General features: G+C 43.2%; 1 long non-coding RNA gene across 1 annotated transcript in view; it reads right to left on the reverse strand.

Moving 5' to 3' along the window:
• Positions 1-604: 604 nt before the first annotated feature.
• LOC127475195 (uncharacterized) overlaps positions 605-22,394 on the reverse strand; it is a 48,360-nt gene continuing 26,570 nt past the window's right edge. Inside the window, exons 3-4 of the long non-coding RNA XR_007906129.1 lie at positions 16,500-16,647; positions 605-1,197 (exon numbers count right to left, since the gene is read on the reverse strand). This is a non-coding gene — a long non-coding RNA (uncharacterized LOC127475195). The remainder of the gene's footprint in view (positions 1,198-16,499; positions 16,648-22,394) is intronic.

The raw sequence follows: 22,394 nt of genomic DNA on the forward strand, positions 1-22,394 counted from the left end.
AAATTTCTTAGCAGAAACACAGATAACAAGAGACAGATGGAAAAAGGAGGTGCTTTCGAGGAATGTGGCTCACAGCTTCCACGGAAAGCGAATGTTACCAGGGACAGGCTGGTGACAGGGTCACAGTCCCTGCCAGGCAGATTCTGCTCTGAGAACAGTGAAGTTCATTTAGCAACTGCCTGATTATTAAATGTAAATTGGACTATAAGTGAACCTTGAAATACTTTGGGTCTATTCTGACACATGTTGCTCCAATTTGGATTTTTTGTGAGTGTAACCAAGCAACAATTACTGAAAACGGAATCACATTAATTGATCATTATCAACAGAACAGCCAATTTGAGTGTGTGTGTGTGTGTATATATATATATATATATATATGCCTATGGCATCTACAGTGGTATTAGTGTATGGCTGCATGGGCCAATACTGGAGAAAATGAAAGTATGTTCAAATGAACCCCATGCACTGATGGACAGTGCCTAAGGGGCGACCCCCGAGCAGCATGAGGAAGCAAATAACAAAATTGCTGACATGAGAGAAAACAATTTCTACATTCAGGACTCCTTTATTTGGAAACCAGTCACTTGTGCCTGCTGGCTTTTCCTCAGAGCTATCCATCTTCCTACTCGTAAGTGGATCACCAGCTGGTGCCAGGAGGAGATGTCCACAAGGAATAGAACAGGACATTTTTTAAGGGGTGTTACAAAAGGGGTCTGCGTTTCCTTCCAGGAAAGGAAAGCCAACTTTTCAAATCCCAAATCTTCAACACCAACCTCAGAAGGCAGCTCTGGTAAATGCTCATTTAGCACTGGAAAAATAGGATCTACCTAAGAAAGGCAGACTCTAAGTCCTGACTACCTCTCCTTTTGAGAAAGCTCTGTGTAACAGAGTAGAAGCAAGGCAGATGTGTCCCAGAAATGAAAGTTGTTTTCCTTACTTGGAACAGTTCAGTCCTGGACAACCTATAGGAGCTTCAAGATGAGACACTAATTTGTTTTCCACCTTTCCCTGGGAGACTTCCAGGCTTCTTGATGAATGAGCTCTGTCTTCCCAGCTCTCATATCCAGTCAGGCTTGTGACACATCTTTGTTTTTTTTTGTTCCTTGGATCAGAAAAGTTTGCTGAGGCTGGGGGAGTCTCAGAACTGCCATCCAAGTCACTGAGGCCTTCTGCAGACCACTTTTGATTAGCCAGCTGGAAAAGAAAAGCGCCTTTTATCAAATCCCCTGGGGCTAACTCATATTGAAAATAACTTGTTCTTAACACTTTTAGAGGCCGGGCTTCAAATGATGAATGAAGAAGAATATTCTCTGTCACAGGATTTTCTTTGTTTTTTTAAGTCCTTAGAGGGAGTTTGTGATCTTTGAAACTCTGGGACTAAGAGCACTGTCGTTTTCCACTGAACTTGCCACCGCTTCCTTCTGGAGAAGGCTGGCTATGTCTTCCAAAATAAAAGAACATATTTATTTGTTATCCTGAGAACGTGGTCAGAAGATTTCCATAACTAAAGTAATTAATCTGGGGCAAAGATTCTACCTTTTTCTTTCTTTCTTTCTTCAGACAGCACCTAGTACCAAACATTCAATCCTGACTGTCTATGAACATTCCTGCCCTACAAATGGCTTTGATAACAATGGGAAATAGCCAGGGTATGTCTAACTTCACCAGGTGGTTTTCTGTTTTATTTTAAATTTCTGATACACTTGCTCTTTGAAACATCTGAGGGTTTTACTTTTTTAAAGTTTTGGTGTGTTTTTTCTTCTTTCAGTTAAGCAAATTTTCAAGTGCCCTTAGTTATTTCTCAGGACGAACAGAGTCAGGCTCTGAAATGTAATTAAAATTTTTATAGTTTCTAGGCAGATTTTCTTAAATACAAAAAAATTAAAATGGAAACATGAAAAGAGGTTTTGATCAAGTGCTCAAAAATTTTCAGTGGATAAAAAATGCCAGTGTTATTAACAGCTTTGAAGTTCTTGAAATCTTCAGCAGAATCCAGTATAACTTTTATAAAGCAACAAATGCTTTTCTGACAATTTTATCAGTGAAGCTTATAAAAGAAAAATCTAACAGACAATGCGTGAGAAAAATGCTCTAATGAGACTATCAATTAAAACCACAAATACTGTACTTGGCTCAGAAAATTCCATTTCCACAGCGAGTAGATATTAATTTCAAGGATACAACCTAGTAGCTACAAATAGCGTTATATGAATCATAGAATATCCAGAGTTGGAAGGGATCCACAAGGATCATCGAGTTCAACTCCTGGCCCTGCACTGTACAAACAAGTTCTAATGAGGACAAACACTGCTGGTCCAGTCCCACCAAGGCAACCAGACACAGAACTCTACTGATTTCCCTTGAACCACCTCCCTGAAAGGGGAAAGATTTAGATTCCCTCAAACTGAAAGAGTGTGGATTTAGAATGGATATTGGGAATAAATTCTTCCCTGTGAGAGTGGGGAGGCCCTGGCACGGGTTGCCCCATCCCTGGAAGTGTTCAAGGCCAGGATGGACAGGGCTTGGAGCAACCTGGGACAGTGGAAGGTGTCCCTGCCCATGGCAGGAGGTTGGAACTAGGAGATGATCTTTAGGTCACTTCCAACCCAAACCATTCCAGGATTCCTGCCTTGCAGCCAGAGGAAATTATGCTCCAACTTCTCCACCTACCAACGAAGATGATTCCAGCCTCCTGCCTCCAGAAGAGGCAAAAGGAGAAATCCTGCCTAACTATCTGTGACCACATTGGAAAGCAATGGCCATCTTTCACTCTTAACAAAAAAAGTGTTTCTCTTCATGTGGCTTTGGTTTGGGGGTGCATCTCCCTGAGGGAATGTTCTGGGACTTCAGCTTCCCTGTGTGTAGGGTGGAAATGACCTGGGGGTAACCTGGGTGATTCTTTTCCAGCAGGTAAGGGAAGGTTTAAAATGGGAAAAATTGAGATTGGACCTTAACATGTCCCTAAGTGTGGACACCAAAGCAAAAGAGACACACGGGGAAGATCACCGAGAGGCTAAAACTTCAATCACCAGAAGAAGGTCTGGCATTAGCTATAAACTCTGTCACACAACATCTAATTAACCCAATTCTGCCCAGGCAGGCATTCACCCCAGTGCTCCATTTGGCATACTGACACTGCAGCAAATTAAATACCGAGTTAGCCCCCAAAAGAAACCCCTCCCACACAGACCAAACACATGCTACATCCCCCACAAAGGAAGGATACTTTTCCACAGCTCCAGAAATATTCATTTGACAGTTTCTCCTTCCTTGGCTACAGCTCTAGTAATTGATCTGCTCTATTATTTTTTCCATTCTTTCTCTCTCACATTTAAATATGTCCTTCATACTTCTGGAGCTTTTTTTTTCCCCAGCCTGTATCTCCACTGTTACATTATTTTTTATCTCTCTCCTCCATTCTTCAAGTGTGAAAAGGGTGCTCTGTTCTCTAATATTCATTTTTCTTTTTTTATTCTCCAAGTACTTTCTTTCCCATCTGTAACAGCCCCTAATATGCACCTCCATTCGATTTTACTTACCCAGCTTGAAACCCTCTCATTCTAATTACCTTTTCAGTTTTCTTCTATTTCTCCCTTGAGATGTCTCAATTAGTGTACTTTTTCTTACTGGCTGTCACCTCTGAGCTACAAGGTGGGTCTAACTCCAACTTAAACCATGCAGAAAATAAATGAGGAGCTGTTCGTGGCGGCCCTGCTGAAGGTGGTGTTACTTTACAAACTAGTGCACCTTTAATAGATGATAAATGGGCAGAAAAGTGGCCTTGTTAATGCAGCAGCCCTTGATTTGGTTGCCATGCCGTGTCCTTTCATTACTCAAAGATACAGGAAAGGCAACCTATGCTAAGTCCTGGGTGATGTAATTCCATACAAAGGGAGTGAGTAGAGGCTAATTAACATAGTTCTGGTCAAAGCCTGAAATTAACTCTTGTCTTTAAAGACCAAAGCTAAAAATGTCATTTGTCTTGGCCATAATTATGTTTAGAGGTAATTATGGTAGCAGAATAACAGCAGGCAGAACGAGCCTAGGAGTGGGCTTTTCTGCCCTTTCTGTCGCTAGCAGAACTCTGAATTCTATTTCTGTCAAAGAGAACTGGATAAAAATGCAGGTGACATCCACAGTACATTTCTTTGATTAAAATTGCCACCGTCATATTGAAGTTCACACAGAGCTTTCAGAACCTGAGGAGTAAATTCTCCCTCCACTTGTTCCCACAGAATGGAGAAATGAGCACCCTCCCCACCACCACAGGTACTGTGCAGCAAAGGGGAGATGTGTGGCTGATTAAAGTGCCAGGCTTGGAGCCTAAAACCACATCCACAGGGAAGTGTTCTGCCGTATATTAAAGTACCAGGCCCCTTCAAACGACCCAAGATATATCCACAGAGATGCTCTTGTCCTGTATTAGCACAGTGTTACCTCTCAACTGAAGCATTTACTTCCTGCCCATATCATCATTTGTCCAGAGCCAGGATAACTCTCTCAGTGTTCTGCAGAACAGATATGCCCCACACATTTGAACCCACTTATTTAAATTATATTTATGTTAAAATAGATGTTATTGTTATTATTACTGCTGCTATTATTAAAATCCCAATGGCATATGCTGCTGTCACCATTCAGTTGTCCTGAAATCCATCTACCTGCAGTGTCTGCTTCACCACCACCCTCGAAATTTAGGAGCACATTAGCCATCAGTGACTTGGAGGAATTATTTGTGAGGTATATAATGCTAATTTAAAGACTTCAAACTAAACTTCTTTAAACTTGGTATATCCACTTGGATCAAAGCTTGACACTGAAGTGAAACTTCTCCCAAGGGTTTATTACTGAAAGAAAATTCAAATATCTGGTAGACCTAGAGCTATATATATGTATACACTCATATTTCCAATTACTGCATTTATCTAGGGTGGCAAAAACATTTAGATTTCTACTGCACTGAGCCTGAAGGGGATGTACAAACACTGGGTGTGCATTACTGGATGGGCTGCTGGCAAATGCCAAGGTCTGTGACACAACTGTATGCAGAGCATATTCACTGGGTCCAAATTTGTCTGTTTCTGAAATTATTACACTTTACAGTGTAAATTCAGTGAATTCACCCAAGGGCCCATAATATCATCTTTGGTACAAGTACAAACTAAGCTATAGCCACGATTTCACAGAGATGACAATACCATATAAAACATGTCATAGCAACTTTTATGAAGTTCTAGAAGAGAAAAGATCACCTGTGCAGACTTTTCTAATGGAACACCTCTGCCATTTTTACTAGTATCCTTCATGCTAGCAGGGAACCAGGGAAAACTTCCCCTGAAGGATCAGCTCTAGGGGTCCCAAAGGCATTCCTCCATCTTGCCCCAAAGAGATCTTAGTCAGTCTTTGGAGATCAGCTCCAACAGAGCATCAATTTTTAAGCACCAATTTAAGGACAGGGTACAGGAGTTTTGCTTCAAAAAACCGCCCAAAACCACAGAACCCTTTTGAAAGTCTCACTGTGATATCAAAGGTGAATTTTCAAAGATCTGTATAGCCCTCGAGCTGTGTTTTTTCAGAACTCCAGAAAACTTGCAGAAAGCAGGACTCCTGTCCGTAAAAGTTCATGTTTTTTTCCCAACTATATCAGTTACCCAATAAAATACGTCCCTCCTCCCTATAGATATTGCCTCACATACCTCTTAGGCCTTCCCAGCTCTTGTATTACTAACACTACTTTTACAAGTGGCAAAAGTACTTTTATGGTGACATCTGCCAGTATCACCTGACAAACACAAGCACCAAAGCCCATCTGGAAAAGCTGCCTCTTCCCATAATATTTCTGTATCCTTCATGAGATTTTCTTGCAAAATTTTTAATGATTTGTTCAAACACAAAAAAAAAAAAAAAAAAAAAAAAAAAAAGCTTAAGAGTTACATGTTACTCTGACATCTGTTACATTCAAACTCTTTGGGTTTCATTCCTGACTAGGTGGACCTCTAGAGATGCAAACTTTGCTATGTTCCCATTTATGGGACCTTCACTGATGTTACAGGTTCTAAGAGCAAAGACACTTCTGTGAAACCTGGCTTGTCCTCCCAGTGGAAAGTGCAAAGCACAGAGAGGACAAAACAGAAAACCCGATGACTTACAGACATGAAACAAGGGTTTCAGTAACCCTGAAACTAAACCATCTTCTGCCCCTGCCTGGCACAGCACAGAACCATCAGAAGGCCATTCCACCAGCAGTGACACCTAGATCCACAGTTCCCAAACTGTACTACACATACCACTGCACAAAGCCATTGCAAGTTGTCTTGCTGCCACAAAAGGGCTCACTGTCTTTCCATTCACATTATTTGGGCATGACTGAAACCGGCTCCTGACCCTGAGCTCACAGGACCATGATATTCCTCTCCTTAACATCAATGAAATATCTAAAATGGTAAAATAATTTTACAGAAGCCTTCAACTCCTACTGAAAACAAAGATGTGTACTGAAGGGGAAAAGAGAGGGTAGGAGCAGAGAACCCAGTTTGTGCTCAGCATCCAGCAGGATGAACCCATCCACGCTGCTTGGCTTCCAGTTGTTAATTTAAGTGAATAAACTCTTATCCTCTGTGGAAACCTTAAATCAGCAGGAACTCATCTGTTACAACTGCTTCCCTGTCTGTACTGTATTTTGAGAGCACCTTGGTCTTTGCAGAGCTGCACAAACCAACACAGACAACTCTAAAATGTCTCACATGGCAGCTCCAAATGCTTACAGTTTATGTAAAGCCATGGAGCCAGCATGATAAGATCTAATTACCAAGCAAATTAGTAAAAAAACAGCTGCAAGGTTTGCAGAAATGTCTGGAAGTGCAGAGTAAATGGCCACAATTGATAGAGTTATTGCACAGGCATCCTGAGGGCACAGACTGCAGCGCTCGAGTCCTAACCAAAATCACTGTCAACAGTTGTTGTTTTCTCCATTCTGTTAAATGAAAAGAGCATGAAAATGATCCTGCAAACAGCCATTTAATATTCTCATGCACGTGAACTGCAATTATCAGCAGCAGCAACAACAAACTCTGCTGTAATGTGTTCATGGTTAATCAATTCAATTGATCACTGTTTATTAAATAAAAACCTGCTCTCTAAACAGTTCTTTTCTAAATGGCATGTTTTGGGGCTTGGAGGTTTTTTCCTAGCTTTCTCTTTCTTTCTTTTTTTTTTTTTAAACACTGCTGGGAGAATCAGGAGACCAATCAACGGTTTTAATTTAAATCCAAGCTAAGAGAAATGTTAGCAACATATAGTGCCTTTACAAAAGCATTAGCTTAGAAGGGGTTTGAATCAGCCTAGCCACTCCCTGGAAAAGCTGCACTGGATCTGATTCGTTCCTATTCCAAAGGCTTTCAAGGCATGTTAGCAAAAGCCAGAGTATTTATCTGTGTAGGAGACAGTCATGACCAGGTCAGCTCAGGATATCAGAAGTGGGCTGTTGTTAATGCAGATTAGGGGACACACTTTATTCACATCAGCACTGTAGCATTGATCACCCCTATTCTGCACCTTTACAAAGCAGATTGGAAATCAATGAATCCCAGGCTGGAGAGATGCTGTGGATAACAGAAATCCTCTATAGCCAGTTATCTCCCTACAAGGAATAACGATCCTGCACAGAATTGAATGCTTTAAATGCACGAAGAATATCCACTACATCCCAAGCTCAATGGAGATTGATACCAGGCAGGCTGAGGGTGTGGGTGTACCCAACTCCAGCACTGGAACCCTGCACCCAGAACTTCCACCCACGGTGCTGGAGTCCTCCTTGCCCTTCGGCTGCTCCAAATGGTGCAGAAGGGAGGAGAAGGGGAGTGTTGACACACAAAAATAACCTCGTGGGATTTAATTAAGACTACTGAACCTGTGTCACTTGTAATTTATGGCAGATTTGAACCCCTGCCTCCAGAGGGAGAAAATGAAGGCATTTCCAGTACATTAGCTGACTTCAATAGCAAAGTCAAATCTGACGTCCTGTGACCCTCGAGTGAACGAAGACTAAGGAGTCCCTGTTATCCCAATTATTTCTGACTAGATTTGTGAGATGTTTGCACTACCATGGAATCCAGCAACAACCAGGTACCTGCCCTAATGGGGGAAGTGCAAAGCCTCCTCATGCCACAAAACCCTTGTAAGAGCATTAGAAACCTCCAGCAAAATTGGGTCATTAATGGCATGGTTCCATGGAGAAAAAGGGGTGTGGGGCATATTCCCTCCCCTGCCAGCAGACACCTGGCCTCCACAGGAGCTAAGAGAAGGCTTGCAAATAAAGCTGTGCAAATAAACCAGCTTTGCCTCTTATGGCCAAAGTGAAAAAATAAACTCAAAAAAAATGCTTTAGGTCAAGTAAATGTTTTGTTCAGTCTCATATCAGGTGTTTCACCTTTGATCCTTTGGGAGACTGGGGGAAGGGTGAGAATGGGCTTTATTTACTGGTCAAAATGAGGCATATTTTGCCATAGAAAATGTTAACATTATTGTTAATTTTCTTTTAATTCTTTATTTTTCAACCAGAATTAATTGCTAACTACGCAACCAACTTCCAAACAGGTTCACCTGACCCAAAATCACTGGTCTCTTTAGGGGTAGGAGGAAAAAAATCACTGAAATCCTTCACTCAGAATAACTTCTACAGAGGTATTTCAGGGAACAGCAAAGCAGAGATACCTTCTTTTTTGAGTGCCCCAATAAAATAATACTAAAAGGAAAACTTTTCCCCAAGATGAGACAGATGTCTTGCCTGACTGACCAGCCCTGAAACCAATAACAACACCGCCAGCGAGGCTGAAAGCTCCAGCAGCAGCAGCAGCCTCTCTAGTCTGACCTGTTTGAGAGAAAAGGGATTATTAGGGAATAAAATTAAATCCTTTCGTTATAGGTTCCACAGCCAGTGAGTTTAGCACACAGCTGTCTAGTGACTGTGTTAAATCCATCTTTACCCCCAGGCTTGGTAGGCAGCATCAGCTAAATGAATTCCTGACGCTGCTGATAAGAAGCTGACAGCCTTGCTGGGGAGAGGAGGGAGGCAGGTACATCCACTTGGAAAGGTGCCGTGGGGGACCCTGCCCAGACCAGCAGAAATGTCCCCAAACTGTGCCTAAAACGCCGTCCCTGTTCTGGGTGCTGGCAGGAACACGCCCCTGAAGGGAGGGGGGTTTCCCCGTAGGAAATTGGCATCTGAAGTTGGGGTAGAAGCAATGCCGCATCAAAGTGCTTCATAATGAGCTACAAATTTTGCTTGTAGTTCAGCAATTTATACGGATTAGCAGCCGCTGACCTTCCCAAGGCCCCCAGACGCCGGCAGGCTCCATCCCTGGTCACAGAGTGACCTCTAGTGTTGCCGAGAGCCGTGCGGATTAGGCAGAGTCCCAGGGCTGTGACCAAGATTCCCAGCTGGGCTACGCTGGGATATTCCCGCTGACCTTACTGGAGCCCTGTTTATTTAAGTCAGTTGACGACACAACTCCTAGAGGTTGTTCCAGCTGTGCTGCAAGATGCTGGAGAAGTACCCAAAAATCTGAAGCTGTTGACTTTAATCATAGAAAAATAGACTGGTTTGGGTTGGAAGGTACCTTAAAGATCATCTAATTCCAGGCAGGGACATCTTCCACTAGACCAGGGTGCTCAAATCCCCATCCAACCTGGCTTTGAACACTCCTTCCTACATCTTCTGCTTCCCCACTTCTGAGAGCAATCTGCTTCTCTTACCAGTTGGCACACAGTTTTAATGAATTTTTAAAACCCTGAAGAATGTTAGTGTGGAAAGGTAAAACAGAGAACTGAGCACACAGGTTTGGATCTATTTCCTACAGAGCCCAGGTGTCTGTAAGCAACTCAAGAGACCTGCTGTTCAACAGCAGGGGTTCAGCACCATCCTCCAAAAGCTACTTAATTCTATGTCTTTTTAAATCCAATCTGGAAACCCAGGAGCTGTGGCACACTGCCAGGAGGGGACAGACCCATGGCATCTCTGAAGCCTGGCTTTCCCTTTGAGCCTGGATGAGCACTGAGCACAGTCAAATCAAAGCAAGCCTACCCAAGATGTGAAGGTCATTGAATCACTGCACAGTAACAAATGCTGGGAGTGAACATCATTTGTCAGGCACCTTCTATCAATCATTCCTGAAGCAAGCCTAGCACAGGATCTCCATGTCCACCTCTTAGTGATGTGCAGCAAGACTTCACCTCTCCAGCCCCACAAGGTTCAAATCCCTTCCCTAAAAGCAATAGTCCGGACTAGCAAAAGTTGAACAAGTTATAAGTGAGGGGCCAGTAAATGCCAAAGGCAAATGGGAATGGGAAGAATTAGTATAAAGGTGAGGGTAGAGAGGAACCAAAAGCTCACAGGAGAAGAGGAAAGAGCTGGAGATCAGTGGACAGGATGTTGCCAAACTGGCTATTACTGTGATTACGGAATCTTACAACTTCAGTTTTCCTTGTAATGAAAATGAATGCAGGTATTTTGACATGGATGAGGGACGGAGGTAATGCAGATTTTCACTGCTGGAATGAAGTCAGGGTTTACAGATGCTTCTCTGGCATTTCTGATTCCTCTCTGCTTTTAGCTATTCCCTTGTCTCTCTTTTACCCACATCTACAAGCACATCTCACACCACACTTCAGTCACAGGCAGCCTTCCACCTTCCACAGACCAACAGCCTGTGATACACATCTCTTCCCCTACATCATGGAATGAAGAGAACATTGCCTAAGATTTAATACATAAACAAAAACATTTAATTTTAAAACCTTGCATGATGCCTTTCACCTACACAAAAGAGTTGAAGGGACAATGCCTATTTTAAGCAGGGAAGGCCAGAAAGTCCACTGACAGCTGACACGGTGGCTTTTCCAGACAGAATGAAGACATGAGCTGGAATGGCATGAACATCAGGGTTAGCATTCCTTGCAGGCCATGATTATCACTTATTAAATTACCCATGAGCAGAACAAGCCAAATGGAGCAGCACATCACACTGACACACACCAAACCAAGAACCAAGGCCTGCAGGTAGATTCAGAACTCCCTGTCCTCGCTGGGGGGAAGAAATTTTGTAGTTGGGCATGAGAGAATGACTCAGTGTTCAAAACTACCTGTTCTCATCTTAGAATTATAAAAGTCAGAATAGGAACCCACTGCTCAAGAAAAAAAAAACCATATATTCTGATAACTACAGGGATGAGGAATAGAATAGAAGAAGGGTTAAGGAAGTGGCAGCCTGGGAATACAGCTGGTTATTGTTTGGTTCAGTCTTCTCAGGGACTGGCCCAATTGTCCCTGGAATCTTGGAGCAGTTTCCATCAACTGCAGCAAGCACTTAACACACAGCCAGTCTGACAGATGGATCTCCACCATAACTCAGGTACCATTGCACCCGGAAAAAATCTCAGCTGAAAGAGAAAGCAGGTTTGATGAAGGCTGAAATTAAGACTTGTTCAATACAGGGCACTGAGTTCAAGTAGGAGACAGAAAAATCAAGGATGTCTGAAGGCTCCATGACAAGACACAGATTCTGGAATAACAGTGCAAACATTCTGCATCCATTTCCAAAGGGCAAAGGAGCTTCCATGGAGTGATAATCCAGAGTTATTCCTAATTGATATCCCCTCCTGCAGACAAACACTCACTTGTTAAAAGTTGCAGTGTATTGACAGGAATAAACTGTAGAACAAACAGATACATTTGTCAGGGCTAAGAGAAGTGTAAACCTCGAGGATAAAATTAGGGAAAGTGTCTAGTTGTAACTTGTTGAGGACCAAGGGAGGAAGTGAAAATCAAACAGTACCAGACAGACAACTATCAGTAACCCAAACAACAGAGAGGTACAACAGGGCAGAGAAATAGCAGCCCAGATGGTGGTCATGTGAAAAAACACATTCCACAGATTGCAAAGTACTTAACTTATTTATGAATACATGAGACAGAGAAGGATGGCAAAGTTAAAAAAGAAATTAGCTCAGGCCATATCATCACAGGCATGTGCCCATTGTGCACCTCCCCAGTGCTGACCCATTGTTTCTTGGCTTATTTTTCCAGCAAGATACCTTTGATGTTTTAGATATGTCTAGAGGAAAAAAAAAAATCTCGTGAGAAAATTTACAGTATTTCATACCAAAGCACTGCAGGAAAGAGTGATTTTATTGAGAGATAGAAATTCTAGAAAATGTTGAGCTGGTCAACAGTTTCTTGCCACAGATCTCCCCAAGAAAAAAACTAATCTCAGTCTGATGAGTGAAGTGATAATATTGCAGCTTCTGCCAGTACTGCCTGAGCATCAGTGCCCTAACAAGAGAGAAGAATAACCGTGTCAGGAACACCTCTTCTCTTTGTCTTCATTAATTTACATTTTTGGCTGCACACCCCAGAGGTGAGCAGCAGAGAAGAATGTGCAGACTCCAAAGGGCTCAGCTGGAACTGCAGCCCAGTTCTGCCAGAAAATGACTCAAACTTCATTAAATAAAACAAACCTGTTGTGGCCCAAGGATTGACTGAGCTGCAGTTTCCTCTGCTCCTGGGTTAATGCAGCAGAGTTGGCACTTTGATAGAACACTCAGCAGGACAATGGGGTTTGCTGAATTCAAATGAGCCTTCAAGGCTGGTAGGACTTTGCCAGGGACTCCATACATAGTCTGCAGCTTGGAGGAAGGGAACAGAATGCAGATAAAAAAGGAAGAAAAATGTAAAAAACTGCAGTTGCACACTGACATAGATTTGTCACATAAAATAGAGGATCTTGAAGACCTTGAAGTGACTGCAAACTGGAAAAGACCATAAATTCTACTTTGGAGTTTAGATTAAGAGGCTCTTCTGATTTAGGTATGTCTGACTATGGGTCAGCTCCTTATAAAAATTAACAGTCCATGCATCTCAATGGGAAATCGTCAGAAACTCTACAACAACACACACCTGGAAAACCAAATCATGTAGCAAATCAGTGACTACCAGAATGTGTGACTGCCTTGGATACACCCACGTGCTCAGTTCACAGCTCAGCTGCACATCCTGCTACACAGGAGATGTGAGGCATCAGCCACAGAGCTGGTGGTGTGAGGCTGTGACACCTCCCAGGTGTTTATAAGGTGGAGCCTGTCCATGACATCCTAGTGCCCATCTGCTGGAGGTTTCTGCTGGTAGAACAACTACCAGCTACTGCTCCAGGAGTGCTGGAAGTCAGAATATACAGTGGATGGCCCATTAACCCAAGGCCTTCTGACAAAAGCAATCAGGACATCTTTCCAAATCTTGATTCTGGTTTCAAATCAGTCAGGCCAGTGCTCAAGAACGGGACTTAAGCATTGGGCTGTCCAGGTTTAACTAAAATGCAGAATATTGAGCAAAGGCTCGTGTCTGTGCACTGTTGGCAGAGACTTGACGAGGAAACACGAGAGCCAGGACAGGAATGCCAAGGAAGAGCACACAGCTGAAACCTGGGCTCTTTGCACAGTCACACAGGAGGCACCTCTGTGAAACCTTTATCCAGGCTTGAAGCTGATTCCTACCATCAGCAGATAGGCAGGTGGGGCTGTGACTCCAGGGAGGATGACACGGGGACTGACTGCCAAGGCAGCAGATCTCATGGGAGTAGGAACTGGCTTTCAGGAGGAAAAGCCTTTTTCAGGGAAAAGCTTAATCCATTTTGGCACAAATTATATACAGAAGCAGAAAAAAAAAAAGAAAAGAAAAGAAAAGAAAAGAAAAGAAAAGAGATTCTGGAAGAAAAATTTAGGCTTTGAGAAAGAAAATTGGAGACAACAAGTATTCTCTGAAAACACTCCCAGTAAATCCATGAAGGATTAGAAAGACAAGCAAAAAAGCCAAGGTTTAATACCTGGCTGAGAAGAAGGTTGAAAGAGCAGATTTGTCAGGAACTGAGGACACTTCTGGAAGAGAGGAGGCCCATGCCAGAGGGACAGATGTCTCTGATGCATTGCCCAAGAGCATTAAGGGCATTTAAAACCAGGAAAGTTGCAAGCAGGCTTTTACACTGGAGAGCAGAGGGAAGCAAACAAGTGCAGAGGCACAAACAGCTTTGGCTGATGCTTCTTTGAGGACAAAGCCATGGAAATCATGTATCCCCACATAGAGGACACACCAAGGAACAGAACAAGTCAGAGAGAAGGACAGAAAACAGAGTAGGTGCCATTTGTGCAAAGAACTATGAGAACCAAAACAATGATACAAAATGCCAAAAATCTAATAAGTGAGAAATCTGGAATGTCTTCATGAGGTGAGGAAATCAACTAAATGTGTATTTCAGAGAGTTGGAGGGCAGAAGACAACCCGAGAGATTCTCCCCACATACCATCCACTCCATTTATGCCCAAATCAGATTAATATGGGGTGGGTTTCTCTATGTACAAGAGAAGACATTCTGAGAGGAATGCCCAATGGCTAATATTTGCTCCATGCTAGATGCATCAACAGTGCTCTGGCTGTAGAGTTAAGGCACAAAAGCAGGGTTTGTGCCTGGGTGCACTCAGTGCCTCCCTTGGGAGATGCTGCCACCTTTAACTAGCATTTGGGTCATGTTCAGCATGCACGGGTTGGCACTGCTGAATGCAACACATTTGCTATGCTATCAGGAGAGCAAAGGCTAAATGCAAGTGTTTTGAGCTGGAGAAGAGACTCTGACAGTTTTGGAGAGGCATTAATTCCATAAACCAGAAATAATACACTAGGTAAGAAGTTAACACACCAAGGTGGGCAATATGTTATTGAAAGGTTACCAGTCAGCAGGTGTCCTGCCCCAGGAGATGAGGAAGCAGTACTTGAAATGGTGACTGGCATGGGGAACTGAGAGTCTACAAGTTCACACCTCTGCACAGCCTTGTCTTTACACCTCTCCCTGTGCCAACAAGAAAAACTGTTCTCTTTTGAGGAGCTTCTCCACTCCGTCTCCTTGGTTTCTGCATCCCCTGATGTCCAGCAGTCCCATCACTCAGGGCCAGCTGTCCCTGTTTAGTTCCTCTGGGATTGTGCACACTGTGTTATCTCTGATAACCAGATCTGGCACCTGTGCCACGAGCTGAGAGTGGCTGTGTCTGAAGTGTGGAACTGAGCAGAGGTGACCTGGCCTCTGCTGGGACAGCTCTGTTTTTATTGTGTTTAACATTAAAGATTCACAGGTTTTAAGTGACCTCATGTGGGGTCACACAGTTCTTCCTCTTGGCTCAAGACAGGATCTGCATCACTCCTGAGAAAGGAACTATGAGGAGAAAATATTCTGAGAGCAGAAAAACAATCGCTTAAACACCACTTCATTTTAATGCCTATCAGCTTTCAATCTGTATCTGTGTCAGCGTGGGGGTGTTTAACACAGGATTGGACAATTCCTAGAGTAATTTCAAGAACAAATTGTACCAGAGCCCCAGAAAGAGAGAGAGTTCCCTAGGAGGTATTTGGGTAACATAATCAATTCATACAGAGAGCGGGTGTGTGTATGCAGGCGAGGACAAGAAAAGCACATGGACACACACACCCACACATCACACCAGGATGCTGCAGAATCCCACAGACATCAGCAGCACGAAAGCCTGCTTTTTCCTGCATTATTTCTGAAATTTCTCGAGCCTTCCTGTTTTGCAAAACAGAATTATTTAAAACCAGCATAGAGAAGCAGGATTGCACTATAAAGAAGAAGGGAAAAAAACCCCAACATTACCTTTATTTGAGCAAACCAGACTTTGTTTCATACTCACAAATAAAAGTTTATAATCCTGACTTCATCTCACCCAGAGCTGCAATTTTCCAGCTCACAGGATGACAAAACTAAGTTGAAACATATATCTGAAAACACTGACAGCAGTCTGACCCCGGCTTCAGTTAAACTGATTTTTATATCTAAAAAAACAGTGATTTTTTGTTTCATCTCAAGTAGCGTGGGGGGGGACAACAGTGTGAGGAATGTCACAACATGGGGTGCTACAGACTGGAAGCAGCAGCTCCTTGCTGGGGTTCCCTGGTCTCTGGTGTGCCCCTGGTAAAACAATCTAAGTGGTTCTGGACCATTGCCATGAGCCCTTTTCTCTGCTGTATGTGCAGAGAAATGTGTTACAGCATTATGAACATGTCACTGGCACTGTTAGCAGGGCAGAGATAAAACCTCACTAATCTTCAGTGCAGCAAGCAGGAAAGGATCATTCCTTTAATTATTAAGCATAAGTGAGCTATCCTCCCAAAGACAGTTTACACTGGATTGTGCCCTGCAGACTCAGCGCTCATGAGTTGATGTTGCAGAGCTTTAAAAACATTTTGCTCTCTTTCTGTAGCTGTTTCTCACTTTATTTTTACTTTTTGTTTTCTCCCTTGAACTCCCAAGCCCTCAGAATCTGAGGACAGCACAAGTGAACTCTGAACAAAGCTGGCAGCAATCCTTCCTCTCCAATCATACTTCCTCCTGCATGGAGCCCTGCCAAGCTCGGGGAGGTTTGTTAAGTCCTGCACCTCTCACCTGAGATGTGCCCATCACTCTCCCAGGAATGGAATGTGTTGTGTCCCTCAGGAAACCATATCTCAGGAACAATTTCTCCAGCAAACACATCTCCACTGGTACATCAATTCCTCAGCCTGGGCTGTAGGTCCAGGAGCCAGGGGAGGATCTGTGAAATAAAAGGGACAAGATCTGAGTTTTGGTTGGAAGACCCTTTAAATTTTCAATGCCACCTGGGAAGATCTGTCCTCTCCACCACTTGGCTCCTCTGGGCTATTTGTCCACTGTGAATAAACCTACTCACTCCTTTGGAGGTCAGAAGGAACAGCACTATATGACAGAAGGCCAGATTCAAAATAAAAAGGAAACTAAAATTAATCCTTGGAATAGAGGCCAGCCTGAATCTTGATATCTGTATAATGAATCAGGCAACGTCAACTACACTAAAAGAACTGAGTGTTTAGGCTCTGGTTTAGTTTCTCTGACTGGGTGTCAAACCCTGTGCTCCTTCCAGATCACATGTTGCCATCTGTCTCTGCCTCACCAACTCCTTTTGGCCACATGCCACTCTAGGGCATATGGATGGATAAGCCAGTGAAGAGGAACATTACCTGAAGTTTTCTTTTCCCCGTACTCTTTTTGTGCTTCCTCAAGGTAACTGAGACTCACCTCTCCCACCCCTCATAAACACGATGCTGAATCTGAACTAACTCCAAGTCTGGGGCAGTTCAGGATAGAGGAGAAGCAGCTCCAGTGCAGGCAGTGCAAGACAAGAGAACCTTTGTTTTAGGAGAGATAACTGTGGAAAAAGCGGAGGAACAAATTCATCAACATCTACTGTCTGGCACGTGAAACTGGATATTGCTTCAAGTAAGAGTGGTGCAACTGGGCTGCTGAAAACAATCACTAGAAGACAGAGGAATGCCCTGTATCTAGGTGGATATGGATGTTCAGATCCCAAAACTTGGCTCAAGATCATCTAAGTACAGAGTACAAACACAGTAACAGCTATGCCAGTTTGTGCAGCTTTAAATGACAGTTGAATCCCAGAAATTTCAGGAGCTCAGAGCAGACCCTAGGCACTGCACAACTTTCCCTGGTGGGGCTTTCCTCCTACTCACCCCCAGGCCTTTAACCACCTTGCAAATGTAAAGCTGAGCCTTAGACACAGGGAGAACTCCCTACCAACCCCATCCTCTCCATGCAGCCTTCGAACATCTCCTCACACCTCCTTTTCCCCTCTTGGCTCATTTGCTGCCTGAGTTTGCTCTGTGCCCTCCATATGGCAGTGCCTCCCCTGCCAGGCAGGACACCATGGGGGCTGTGTTACCCCCGGCTGCAGGGCAGTGCTGGGGGCACAGAAACACCCTGGGGTGGGTCTGTAGCTGATCCCTGTCAACTTGCATCACTCCAGCCACTGAGTTATCTGCTACTGCAAACTGTCCTCAGAGAGCCCCTCACGTCATCCTTCTGCCAGCTGCCAGCCACAGGACAGCTCCTGTTCACTGCTGCAACACACAGCCAGACCTGGAACCCTCTTGTTATATGACAGAGCTGGTCCAAGCTATTCCATGGCTTGGACTAAACCAACACATCCCTTTTGTTATTCCTTTTAAGCTCAGTCCTGTGTTTCTCTGCATATGTTAAACTGGGGGGTGAAGAGAAAGATTAATACAGTGTCTGTACTGGATTTTTCACTCTCTCAGTCTGTGCTGAGCAAAGGGAGGAGGCAGATGCTTAACCCTCAGCAGGAACACATCACTGAAATCAGCTTGGCAACCTCCTCTTCCTTGCCAACGTTCCTGTGAAGATCCTGCAGGCAATCTGCACAGAGCAGGCTCTGGCTCACCTGCAGTCACTTGCATCTGCGAGATCAGCTGCTTGGTGGCATCTCATCACTGTGAAGGGCTGGAGCTGCTTCATCTCAGCTCCTGCTGGGTTCTGAGGTCAGCAGAAGTTGTGAGTCTCTGCTACATGGGGAAGCACTGTGAGTAGCAGGGTCTCACAGCCTCTGCTCAGATGAGAATGCAGCTGGAGATGTAAGACAGGAGCCCCTGCCTATTACCAGAGACAGGATTTTGCTTGCATGAAAGGCAGACACTCCTCCTTCCCATCTCCTACTTAGCTAGGAACCATATTCTCCTCTTAAGCAGTGCTTATACCTAAGCCTTTCACTGCCTGCTAGTGATATTCATAGCTGGATCCACACAGCTCAGCTTTGTGCTCCTCTCTGTGCTGAACCCCACTGAGCATTAACCACCTTGTACAGGGCTGAGGGCAGCCTGTGGAAAGCATCTTACATATCATGGATACTATTGCCAAGAGAAGAAACAGAGCGAGGACCAAAATCAGCCTTCAGGATTTCAATCAGTGCACAGAAGACAACAAATGCAAATCAATTTTTGCACTCTAGAAAGCTTTTCTTTGCTGCCAAAAAGCTTTATGGAGGCTTCTATGGGGTGGGGGCAGGGAGTATTTCAGAAACAAGAGGTACAGTGCCCCATGATTTTTTCTTCAAGAGGAAAACAGTGCTTTAAGATATTTCTTTGTATTTCTGAGCCCAGGCACACCTGCCTTTTATTGATCTACTGTACAACTGGAAGGGAGCCAACACACTCCCACAGAGCAAGACCCCACAGCACAGCACGATGCTCCATCAAACACTGGCCACCTACCCATTGTCATGTATCCTCTGGTTGTCACTAGCCCAGATCAATCCCATGCTGTTCAGCACATTTTAGGAACTCAGGCTAATAAATCATTTAAGTGCCTCTCACTTCACAGATGGTAAGTGCAGTTCAATGAAGGTAATTATAAAAAAAATTACTTCTGGAGCAAAAAAATCAAAACATGGGAATATCTGTCTAATAGAAAAGGCCTGCAAAGAGATTTGGGAGTTCTAATAATTCTGAGGAGCAGGTTAAAGGTCTCAGAGTCTGACAGTAGGTTTTCCCTCTGATTGACTGAATCGATCCTGTCCTCATGTAACAGCTCTGGGCCCCTGTATCTACCAGATTTCAGGTCCTGAAAACAGTGTTGAGAAAAAAAAAATACACTTGGCTTCCTCTCACTATAATGTGGTTGTTTTTTCCTCTGTGCAAATGTAATATCCATCACTAAGAAGACAAGATGATGGGGAGGTGCAGGTCCTGCAGGGAGCAGGGAACATACTAAAGCAAGACCCAAACTCCAGTAACAGTGGTAGATTCAAAGGGGACTCCCAAATTTCATCTGACTTTTGTTCCTGGGTTTTGACATGACATGTTGTGGTTGTGCCATTTCAACCCACTGTTTACACTGATCTTTCTAACATGCCAGAATAAAACTCTTTAGTTCTTGGATTATACATATAAAGGGAAGATGCCCTTCTCAGCCAGCATCACTGAAGATATATTTACAGATGGTCAAACCACTCCCTCCAGCTGAGAGGCCACAGTAAGCAAAGCCACTTTTGTCTATCCATGTCTCCTAGTTCCAGCTTCAGATCTAAGCACAGAGATGGGCTGTGTTACATTTTCCAGCCCTCTCTATGTAGCAAAGCCAGTTCTGACAAACTTAGGGTTGTTACAGAATCAGTGCTCCCAATACTGCTGAGATATAAAACCAAATATTAAATTGTTGGATTTTTTAATATACATAGCATGGCAAGAAATAATTCAGCAACAGGCAAAATCCCTCCAGAGTTCAAAGCAAATTCAAAACAAAGACTCAATCAGTTTACCATTTTCCTTCTTTCTTTTTTCACCTCAGTGAGACAAATTCATGTCCTTCAAGGAGTTTACAAAGTTCATCTTCTTACTCCACTTACTTTGCATTAAATCGTACACCCAGTTTTAACAAACAAACTAATTTCAAAAAAAACCCCACACAAGTCCTTCACAAAAAGCTTCAGAGCTTCACATACAGCTTCATACAAAGCTTTCAGAGTAAGGGGTGTTCACCTGTCCCTTTTACTACCTAGTAAGTTGTGATCTCCATCATCATTTAAAGACATTATGTTGACTACCCCAAGGGTAAAACTTTGTTTACAAAGCACCAGTTGAGCATAAGTGGCTCTGTCTCCTCCTTACAGAGCTCAGAAAAAGTAACATTTTTTTTGATTGCAGTTACGATTTGAAGAGCGTGACATTTAGTGATGCATTCTGAGTGACCTTAAATCATTATGTAAAGTAAGATGTAAAAGCCAAATGTGAGATATGATTCCAGGAACTGTTAAGAGACTAGAGATATGAATAAGTAAATCTGTTGAATAGCTTCCTTGGACCTTAGAATTTCAGCTGGCTCTCAACAGCAGACAAAACAAAGGCCTTTTGATTGTGCAGAGTGCTAAGAGCAGCATGAGACATGAAATGCAGCCACAAAAAAAGAGTTAAAGTGAGGACAGTTTTGGTGAAATTTGTCACTGTGCTGAAGGCAGGAAGGACAATCTCTATACCCAAGACCTTGGAACTGCTACTGTTTTTACACACTCCTGGAGACTCAAGAGATCTTACCTAAGATCCATCCCTGGCATTTGAGGATTCATGCCAACTGAACCAATAAGGCTTTGAGAATTATCTATTAGGAGTTAGCATAAGTTCTGTGATTTCATAAGTGTCTGAAGTTTTCCTGTTCAGCTTCACTGAAGTCATCAATTAAAGCAGTGTATAAACTAGGTAGCCCTGAACTCTCACTCCCTCTCCCACTTCAACAACTTCCATTTAATTAGCACCTCATCAGGCTGAGACATCTCAAGGGGCTTTATGAAAGCTGTCCAGTCTTATAATCTGCAGTGCCAAGGCAACAAACAAAATCAAGAAAGAAAAAAATACAAGAAAAGCCTCCATTTAGATTTACAGAACAAAAGGGTAGCAAAGCACAAAACAGGATGGATTCTCAGCAGGCAAATATCAGGGGCTGGGCTCTGTTCTCCATCTGCTGATACTCCACTACACCAATTCCAGGAAAAGTTTCTCCTTTTACCTAAGTAATGTTTCATATTCACATTTCTACGCATTAGGATTTTTTTTGTAAGTACCTAAGAAAGAAAATCTGGAAACAAAGTTTTGACATTGCTGACTGGTAACTCCTTATTCCCCTCTAAACCAAGCTCCAGAAGATTCCGTGTGTCAGCACTATGATAAGTGAGGCTGATACTGGAGATGACACTCTTCAAAGGAAAAATTAAAAACTCATCCAATATGGATTTCTCCTGATGATCCAGAGGGACACTAAAGGGCACACAACACTCTTCACAAAGCATGGGGGACAACGCTGCTGTCCAAACCATACTGGGAACAGCAGGGTTTTATGTCCTGTATCCCATAAAACAGGTGCTGGTTTCCTTTAAAGCACTATTAACATCACTACTCTGGGTCATGGGGCACACCCTGATGTTCCTACTCAGATTCTGTTCAGGTGAAACATCCAGTAAACGCTGTGGATTTCCCCTTGCCCTTACCTGATTCATTATCCTACTAAAACCCCCGTTTCTGGAGGCTATTGCAGTCAGAACATGTTCAAGCACTGCCTTCAGCAGGAAGGCAGCTGAAGCTGAAAGACCACAAGATATTAGAACTAAGGTTTAAATTGAGGAGTACACTCAAGCTTGTCAGTTGTGCCAAACTGTTATTAGAAACACTGATAAGGAAATAAATAGATACTTTTAAAAATCACATTTCAAATGCCTTCTCTCATAAAATTCTTTGCTAGGCATTGACCTCACTGAATTTTATTATATGTTGCATCCAGCTACATTAATAAAAGTGATGTCTAATGTATTAAATTCATGTCAAAAGAAATGATAACTTTAAGAAAATCTTTTCTAAGGGGAAAATGCAATTTTAATGACATCAAAGCATAGATTCATAAGAAGAACATGCGCTCTGGTTTGATGACAAGAAGATAATCAAGAGCTCAGGCATCTTCCTGATGTAC

The sequence above is a fragment of the Manacus candei genome, unplaced genomic scaffold (genome assembly GCF_025592945.1).
Source record: "Manacus candei isolate 608988 ecotype Guabito, Panama unplaced genomic scaffold, ASM2559294v1 h1tg000046l, whole genome shotgun sequence".
Classification (NCBI taxonomy): domain Eukaryota; kingdom Metazoa; phylum Chordata; class Aves; order Passeriformes; family Pipridae; genus Manacus; species Manacus candei.